This window comes from Martes martes (genome assembly GCF_963455335.1).
Source record: "Martes martes genome assembly, chromosome: 10".
NCBI classification, from domain to species: Eukaryota; Metazoa; Chordata; class Mammalia; order Carnivora; family Mustelidae; genus Martes; species Martes martes.
Window position 1 is genome coordinate 66,052,179 of NC_137898.1, and position 9,987 is coordinate 66,062,165.

Below are 9,987 nucleotides of genomic sequence, written 5' to 3' on the forward strand. Positions count from 1 at the left end.
ATGAGAAAACTGAAACTCTTGCTATCACACCAGTGTGGACCATTTATACTGTGGTTTAGATACTTGCTCTTTATTACAATATCTGGAGTTTAGAAGAGTCTCTGGGTTCAGTGTATCCTGCATATAATACTTCTTTGACACTGTGCTATTCTGTCAAGTGGGAGAGGCAGAAGATACCAGCTGAACCAGTGCATGTACCTCCAGCTGAAAACAGATGATGTTAAGGAGCACTGCCAGCCATCTGTTGACATACTGATTTGCCACTGAAAAAAATGGAGTGCATTTGTTCACTTTTCCAGATTATTTAAAAATAAGGAGCAATGGGAGTTATTAAGTTGGGCAATCTGAGTTCTAAGTAGCATTTATACACTTTTTTTTTTCTGGATGCCTTCCTTAAAATTAAATTTTTAATAACCTTTAAGCCTTGCAGCCTTGAGGGAATAATTTCTTTCACAGTAGTTCAAAGGTTTAATTTCACAGTAAAGCTTTTGAAATATGGTATTATCCCTTTTGTTCTAGAAAATTACTGTTTAAAAAAATCATATTTCAAAGTAATGATTGTAATGAGAAAAAAGATATGAGGCCCAACTTCAAAAGGAAAAAATGATAACCTCGCCTGTGATGTCTTCTAGTGAGCCTTTCCCTCGTGGATTCTAATTTGTAACAGTTTGAAAAGTCTCTGGAATTGCACAGTCTCTGCCCAGTAATATACCCCAGGCTGGCTACAGTCTAACAGTGAGGAAGAAGGGCTGATATAGACATAACGGAAGCCACTAACTTTCTTATATGAATAAAACGCAGTATGTCTCCAGTCCTGCTTGTGTGTGTGTTTTCTGTAATGCTATTCCCAAACAATGTCATCTTTGTTGTTCTAAAGCCATTTTTGTGGACATTAAAGTTGTGTATAGAGTTGCAGAGCAGGCTGTGGGAACTGAAAAGTGTAGAACAGCCTAACAGGGATGGAGAAGAGAACCATCTAACGCAGAGCACCCAGCATGTGCAAGACACTGTATTCTGGTCTTTATATTAAGTTTTATCTTTTTTTTTTTTTTTAACTTACTTATTCGAAAGAGAGAGAAAATGAGATAGAGAGAGAGAAAGCAGGAGAAGGGGGAAGGTCAGAAGGAGAAGCAGACTCCCCACCAAGCAGGAAGCCTGACGTGGGACTCCATCCAGGAACTCCAGGATGATGACCTGAGCCAAAGGCAGTTACTTAACCAACTGAGCCACCCAGGCCCCCTGTTTTATCTTTTTTAATCTTCTTAGCAGCTCTCTGAGATAAATAGTATTAGCCCCATTTCACTGATGTTAAGGCTTCAATCTATAAGAGATGATACTTATCTGGTCTAATTACCTTAAAAATCAAAGTCAGTCACTACAACCTCTATTCAGAGCTCCTTGGCCTATTTATCACTTTATTAGAGTATTTAAAAGGATTTGTTAAATTGTAAATTCATAAAGACATGAAAAAGTTTAATGAAGAAAGACTCACAGAATAAGAAGTATACATGCAGGGTAGACTTAGAACCACATGTACCCAGAATTTACAAAACAAACAAACAAACAAAACTATAAGCTATTAAAGGACTGAAACAAAAGGAAATGTGGGGTAGTAGGGACACTGGATAAGATCTCAAAATGCATGCATGTAATTTCTAGGGCTATAAAATCTGGAACAAATCACTGAAATCCTCTTAGCCTCAATTTCTGCATCTGAGAAACAGGCACAAAAGATATAAAATGCTTCCCTTAAGTGATAAAATGGATAAGAATGTGAAAAAGCTTTCTGAACTATCAACTCTGATGTTAAGTACACCTACGGCCATTCACTCTGTGGCTCTGTGTATGCATATGTGTGATTATTGGTTTTTCACATGTTTCCAACACAGTATTTACCATACTTCACTGCAATGATCTATTTAAGTATTTTCCCCACAAACATATTTTAAGATCTTTAGGGCAGAGATTGTATCCTGTTCATCATTATGATGAGAGAGCAGAGGGTAAGCTGAGGACAGGACAGGAGCGGACATCCCACAACCCTCACCCCCATGGGATACATGTGACATTCCTGAGGCACTCCAGGTTGTCCTAAAGCTAAGGAAAGGAAAAACAAACAATTAACCTACAGAGATCACAATCCTGCAATACCCTGAGTCTCCCTCAGTTTGCTAATGTCTTAGAACAAAGCATTTCTATCAATAACCTAGCTTCCAGAAGGAAATGTAGATACAATTAAATGTCCTTATAAGTGGCAGCCCATTGATGGATACTTGAAGCAGGCAGAGTGTAATGTTCCTCCAGGAAGTTCCCAACTATCTTCATGTTAATGCCTTGCTAGAGAGAAAAACAACCTTAGCTTGACATCCTGTGAGTCTTCTTTAACATATGAAAGTTCTTTCAAACCCTCCCTTTTTCCTTACCTCCCCCAACCCCATAGTATATAATCAGCCCCAGAGTAACAGTTCTTTCTGTGCACAGGTCCTGCTGTCCCCATGCTTTAATAAACCACCATCTTGGACCAAAGTTATCTCAAGAATTCTTTCTTGGTTGTCAGCTCCGGACTCACCCCATCAAACACCACCGATATCCCAAAACCACTTCTATTATATTTATCATATATTATATTCTCACCTACCAGCTTAAAATTTAATACTACATTCTTCCTATTTATGCGCTCATACGTTCATTTGGCTAGTATGAATATCTACCAAGTGTAAGATAATCATTAGAATGGAGTCAATTTAATCTAGAGGCTTTCATGAAATAACACGGAATGAATTATGGAAGTGTGGGTCATAGATCATAATATCATAAACTTAATTCTTGTTATTCCCTTTGTGCCCTTTAAACTTTGGTAAACATAGTAACAGTAGCTTTTATTGAATGCATACTACTCACTATGCTGTATAAGTAATCTGCATGTGTTACCTAACTAATGTCTCCCAATAAATAAAAAGGTACTGCTAAAAAAAAGGAAGAAAAGAAAAACACAGGTTGAAAATGGTGTCACTTAGACCACAGTTTCCAAACCAGTGGTTAATATCTAATCTAACTACAGTTTCAACCTCCCCTAGAAATGTGACTTTAACCAATCAGATTTTTTTTTCCCTCCATCAGTACCAATGAGTCTATCATCTGGGTCCTCTCCATTTGCCAGAGAAAGATGAGGTAATCTGTAAGATAAGACACCTTGCTTTTTCCTCTAAGGAACAGCCACCTCTGGAACAATCCTATTCTTGTGCTAATAACTTTCTTGCTCCACCCTCTGTCTGTAAAAATCTTCCATTTTGTACAAGTCCTCAGAGTGCCTCCCTACATATTAGGTGGGGTTTGGCCCAATTCATGAATCATTTAATAAAGCCAACTAAATCTTCAAATCTATATAGGTGAATTTTGTCATTAAACAATACTATCATTATAAATATTTAGGAAACTGAGGCTTAGATAGGTTAAGTAATTTGTTCAAGGTCACAGTAAATACTGATGTCAAGATCCAAAACTAGATCTTTCTGATTCATTTATTCAACAAATCTTTAGTGCATTCTTACTATGTGCCAGATATTATTCCTGGGAATACAGTGGTGAATAAGGATACAGTGTTTATGTTTGTGGACTCACTGCCTAGTAGTAAAAGAGAGATTAAACATAGAAATATGTGATTAACTGATTAATTATAATCCTTTTAAGTTTTCTTTAGATGTTTAAACTGATAGCTATAAAATCCAAGCTCAAAATGATCTAAACACAGGGAGATATTTTCTTCTTTCTGATAGGTACACTTTATGGAGCTGTGGCAGGTGGTGGACTTTTATTCTTTTCATGTTCAAAGAGTCATCTACTATAACAAATCTCTTGCTTTGTTTTGATATTTTCAGCCAATAATTTTGATTTTCATGTTTGTATTCAATTTGAAATACCATGGAACTATAATGCATCAGTTAAAAAAAAAAAAAAAAAAAAAGCAGCCATTGTATAATATTCTCTTAGGTAGCCAAAAGGCCTTGAGGTTGGTTTCCAACAGTCACCTGTCAGCAACGAATTCTTTTCTGGTAGTAGAACTGGTACACATAGATTGATATACTTCAACCTTGTAGCACCTCAACCTAGTTTGTCCCATAATTTCTTTTCTCTGCACAAGAGGCTCTGTTGGATAAATGTAAACATATGACTGGAGTAAGTTTCTGTCATCTATATTAAAATAATGAGTAGTTATGGTTTAATAAAAAATGTGTATTTGGTCTCTGTCCCTGGTTCCTGGCAGAGTTCCTAAAACTTAGAATTTCCTGAGTGATAAGAGTGTCTTTTATCATTCATTCATAACAAGTCCCTTTTGACCATGTCAGAGTTTATGCTAATGAGGTAACTCCTGATGGGCCCCTTGATAGCTTCAAGATGGGTTCCAGAGGAACCAATCACATGATGAGAGGATCAGAACCATCAGCTTTACCTGACCCCCAACCTCTGAGGAATGGAAATGGGTTGAAGATTAAATTCAGTCACCATTGGCCAATGATTTAATTGATCATGACTCTGTAATGAAACCGTTACAAACCTTTGAAACAATGAGGTTTGAGGGAGCTTCCAGATTGAAGAATGGAGGGTTATAGGAACTCAGGAATCTGCAGTAAGTTAGGTAGAGTGTAGGTAGCATAAGGATCCCATTTCTTGTTGATATCTAAGTAGAGGCAGTCTTAAGGAATTGAGCCCTTAATCCTTGGTGTCTGCACCAACATCAAGTAGATAGTATCGAATTAAACTGCACTATAGGACACCTAGTTGGTGTTATAGAATGGAAGAACTGATTGATGTTGGAATGATTTTTGTGAATTGTTTTGAAAAAACACACAATGGTACTAGAAGTTTAACTTGGGCTTACCAAAGGGCCATGACTTTAAATGGCTTAACTTCTGGTTCTGCCATTTAGAATGGCAATGTCCAAGGTTATACAGGTTACCTAATTTCTTGTTTTACTACCCATAAAACTTAAAAATTCATAACAGGACTGTTGAAAAGATTAAATTAGTTACTGTAAATATGGGCTTTTTCTCAATAGCTGACTCCTACTAAGTATTTAGTCATTTTTAATTTTACTCTTTCTTCTTTTCCTTTCCCTCAATTTAAGTTCTAGAACAAACTACTTAGTAATAGCCCAGAAATCCAGTATGGTTCCAGTTATTATATTCCAGAAATTTCAGTATTTTTCTAACAACTGATGTCTCTCAGGCAGTTTACAGCTGAGGGTCAGACCATGTGTCAGGCAACGTGTCCCAGTTTGGGGTTTGGGAAATATAGTTACCACTTTAGGGTACGTGGTGATTAAAATGCAGGAGACAGTGCAAAAGACGCAACTGAATTCATTAACATTTACAACATATTAGCTATGGGATTATTTCCAGGAGCAAGAGGCAGGAAAGGAGAGGTAGAACATTTGCTTCTAATAGGAAGTAGAGGTACCTTTAAGGTTTAACCACTAAAGTTCTAACAAACCAGCTTCTTGATAAGGCAGACCAGGCAGCCTCTGTGTGTTTTGCAATTTTCAATACACAGTTCTGCTTTCACACTTCAATAATTCATTTTCTAGCACTTAGAATCCAGAAACCTGCTTTCACTGATGTAGCTAAAATGTAAGGAACAGAGTTTAATAACCAACATCTCCACTCATCTCATCTCATTCCCCAGTAAATTGTGTTGGAAAACATGTGTAAATAGTACCAAGCAAAGATGGCATTTATGGTCTCCTTTAGTGTGTTCTATTTGAATTCCAGACTAAGTGACTTATAGAGGTACCATTTTCCATAACAAAAATGCAAAACTTTCTAAAACAAAAATTCTATCATAGAATTGTAGAATCTTCAGACTTAGATTCAAATAGAACTAACATATATGAAGCATCCAATTTGTCCTTCTTGTATTCTGAATGATTTCAATCTCTGTGTGGCAGATATTTTCAGTCTCACTTTATAGACAAGGTGCCTTAGACTAGTAAAGGTTAAATTATTTTCCTGGGGTTGGAATTGAAACAGAGCTTGGAGAAATCCAAACAGGTTTGAATGCTTCCCATAATGAAGAAGTAATTACTAACTCTACTTTTTAGGAAGTAAGTACGAAGGTTAAAATTATCATTAAACATTCCAGAAGTCACTTCTACCACCAGGAGACACATTCTTAAGGAACAGCCACAGTATACATTTCAGATACTTTTTCATGTTCAAATATAGAGCAATCCTTGGATATGTCAAATAAATAAAATAATCCTCTGAGAAGGTCTTCTTTCCAATAATCTTAAATTTTAGAACAATAAACAAATATCTAAGAGCATATGAGGGGCTCTTCAAGTCCATGGATGCCATACACCTTATCATATATTTTGTTTTTCAAAGAAACTGAGGATTATTTACTAAGTAATTTATTCAGTGATATTTAGATATAGTAAGGAACAATGACAATTCAGTGTGATTGGTAGCCAATACAGCTCTAAAAAAATCCAGATGCTGGGTTAAGAAAGTTAGACCAGCATCTACACAAGCTTAAACTCTGAAGTCCATCTCTAATGATTTAAAGTTGATGTTAAGGTACATGGGCTATCTCAAGAATATCAAGAATGTTATTCATGATACAGCCTTTATAAATCATCACTTACTTGGACTTAATGCAAACAATGATTGCAATAATATTAGTTAACAATTACCAAGCAATCTCTTCATGTTAGGCACTCTGAGAGCTAATTTACATATCTTACATATTTAACCTCCACATCTCATGTAAACATTGTCAAGGTCTGCCACAGTCTCACAATTTTACAGATGAGGAAACCAGAGTTCAGAAAAGTGAAGATATTCAGCTAGCAAAGATCTGTGCTAAGACCCAAACCCAAGTATGTCTGGCACTACGGGCAGAGCTTCACACTGCCACTTTTGAATATTTGAAAAGATCAGTGTAGACTGCAGTATAATAAAGGAGTACCATTCATCCTTAGCCAAACAGAGCTCTTCATTAGATTTTCAGCAGATTAAAAACCTAAAATATGGACTGTGCCATCAATGACAATCTGACCACCAAAAATTTATGCTTCATTTTTATAATATGAAAAGTCAACCATAGACTACATTTTGTGAGCTCCCTTGAATCCAGACCAGGGTCTGACTTATGACCAAGAAATAATGATGGAAGAGATGTACAACACTTCCAGGCCTCGTCCAATCTCCTGAGTGATGCTCCATGGTTTCTCTTTTCATTATGCTAGTTGTCTGTCAAAATCCAGGATGATGTTGGAAACCAGATGTTGAAAGGGCAGAATCTCTTTTGGTTGGGTCTTTCTAGCACAATAACTGTCCTCTATTTCCACCTTATGCTGACTGTTCTCCAGGTGAATAAGAAATAACTTTGGGGCGCCTGGGTGGCTCAGTAGGTTAAGCCTCTGCCTTCGGCTCAGGTCAGAGTCTCAGGGTCCTGGGACTGAGTACCACACAGGGCTCTCTGCTCATCAGGGAGCCTGCTTCCCTCTCTCTCTTTGCCTACCTCTCTGCCTACTTGTTATCTCTCTCTGTGTTAAATAATTTTTTTAAAAAAGAAAGAAAGGAAGAACTTCTATGGTATCAAACCACAGAGACATGGGAGTTTATCTCTTAGAGTAGTTTATGATAACTAATATGGATTATTAAATATGCATAATAGTTTCAATAATGTAGTCATTCAGATCTACACATCAGATCAATCTTATAGAAGAATAAATATTGGGGCACCTGGGTGGCTCAGTGGGTTAACCCTCTGCCTTCAGCTCAGGTCATGATCTCAGGGTCCTAGGATCAAGCCCCGCATCTCTGCTTGGCGGGGAGCCTGCTTCACCCCCACCCCCCGCCTGCCTCTCTGCCTACTTGTGAACTCTCTCTCTGTCAAATAAATAAATAAAATCTCTAAAGAAAAAAAAAGAAGAGCAAAATATTATAATAGTATGAGTTCAATTTCTGTTTTTTAAAAGAATTTTAACTTTGGTTAAAGGTGGAAGAAAAAAGAAGTGTTATTTTGGAATGCTGAGTGGCTGCACTTCCGGCTGGTGCTTTACAGTACTACTAGTTTTAATAAGAAACCACCCATTCTCAGAGTTCTTGAGGACAGAAAGAAGAGTTTGTTTTGGGGGATAGAGATGAAGTAAAATACCAAAGGAAATGATAATACACATAATGATACTAAGCTGTCTTCAGCTAACGAACAGGAGTATTTTGAGTAAGACTTAAAGAGTCAAAGTTAACTATACAGTTGGATCCCTCTGTGCCTCTTTTCTGTTTCTCTTTCTTACCACCTTGAATATAGATAAAAAAACATTGACCCTGATAAGAATAATGCCTACCATCTATTGTGAACTTTTTGTATTTTAAAAGAGTATTGCTGCATACAATATTATCACAATAACATCCAAAATAGCACCATAAAATAAGCATTATCTTATCCATTTTATAGTTACAGAAACAAACTCAGAAAGATTACACAAAAGGCCCATGGTCATATATGGATGGGAACTAGGGCACAACTGCTTAGTTATCCTCCTCTACTCACCATACTTCAGGTTTCCATCTCCAACAACCTGCTGGCTCTATTCTCTATTTTCACCTGTGACTGTATAAATGGCAAAATAAAATGATTATCAAGCTGCCCCCTACTTAGCCATTCTGCAGAATTTGACCCTGCTGGACATTCCTTCTTTTGGCTTATCCAGCACCATCACCTTTGTGTTCTCTTCTTAACTGCCTAATCCAGGGTTTCCATCATTCTGCCCCTGAAAAGCTTGATCTACTGCTCTTATTACTGGGAAAATTTCGGTTTTCACTTTCCCACGTGATTACTCAACACATGAAAAAACTGTTCCCCAGTAGAGCGCTGTTATGGAATTTATGTTCGGGGCTCATATATTCTTAGAGAAGAAACACATTTTATTCTTTATGAAAGTCTGAATTTTATGTTGCATACTTATGCAAAGGACATGTTCTGTATAAATCTTACAAATGAAAATGTGAATGTGAACATGCAAATCTGGTAACAACTGTGAATTGAGATATAAATAGAGGAGTCAAATACATGAAACATTTCTTCAAGGCAGGAAAAATAGTTCAAGGGAGACAAGAAGATTTGCTTCACTGCTTGGGACCTTGTTTTCTGCCAAAGTCAAGGAATATAAACAACAATATTGACTTTGTAAGGTCAAGATACTGGGTTTTAAACAATATGACTGCAGTGGAAGGAATATTTTTTGATGTGCATGAAAAAAGAAAAAAAAAAAAAGATACCCCGCAGAAAAATGCTGCAGCCTGCCCGTCATTACCATTTTAATCCTTAGAGACATGGAACTATTTATTATTAAAATGTTCTCTGTAGGAGTACAAGAAAAGGCAACTAGCATTTATCAAGAGCTTACAATGTTTCAGGAATTTTATTAGATTAATCATTACAAAAGCTCTTTGAGGAGAATTATATATTTCTTTTTTTGTTTCCATTTTGAAGTCCAGAAATTGCTGGCTGAGAAGTAGGTAATCTTAACAAAGTCTTAAAGTTGGTGAAAGGCAGGACCATGATTTAAAAAATTAAGTCTATTCTCAAACAAAAACTAAAAGAGTTCATGACCACAAACAGTCCTGCAAGAAATGTTAAAGGGGACTTAGAAAGGAAAGGAACAAAACCAACAGTATAAAAATAGGAAAGAAAAAATCAGTAAAAATGAATATTTCTGTAAAAAAATCAGTCAAGGAACTCACAAAATAAAAGGATACAAAATATAACAAAATATATCTAAAATGCGGGGAGCGAGAGGAGTAAAGAATGGATTCAAACTTAAATACACATCAAGTAAATATAGACTGCTCATGAAGAACAGGTTATATACAAGTCTAATGGGCAACCACATATCAAAAACTACTATATCCTGCGGTGCCTGGATGGCTCAGTCATTAAGCATCTGCCTTCAGCTCAGGTCATGATCTCAGGGTCCTGGGA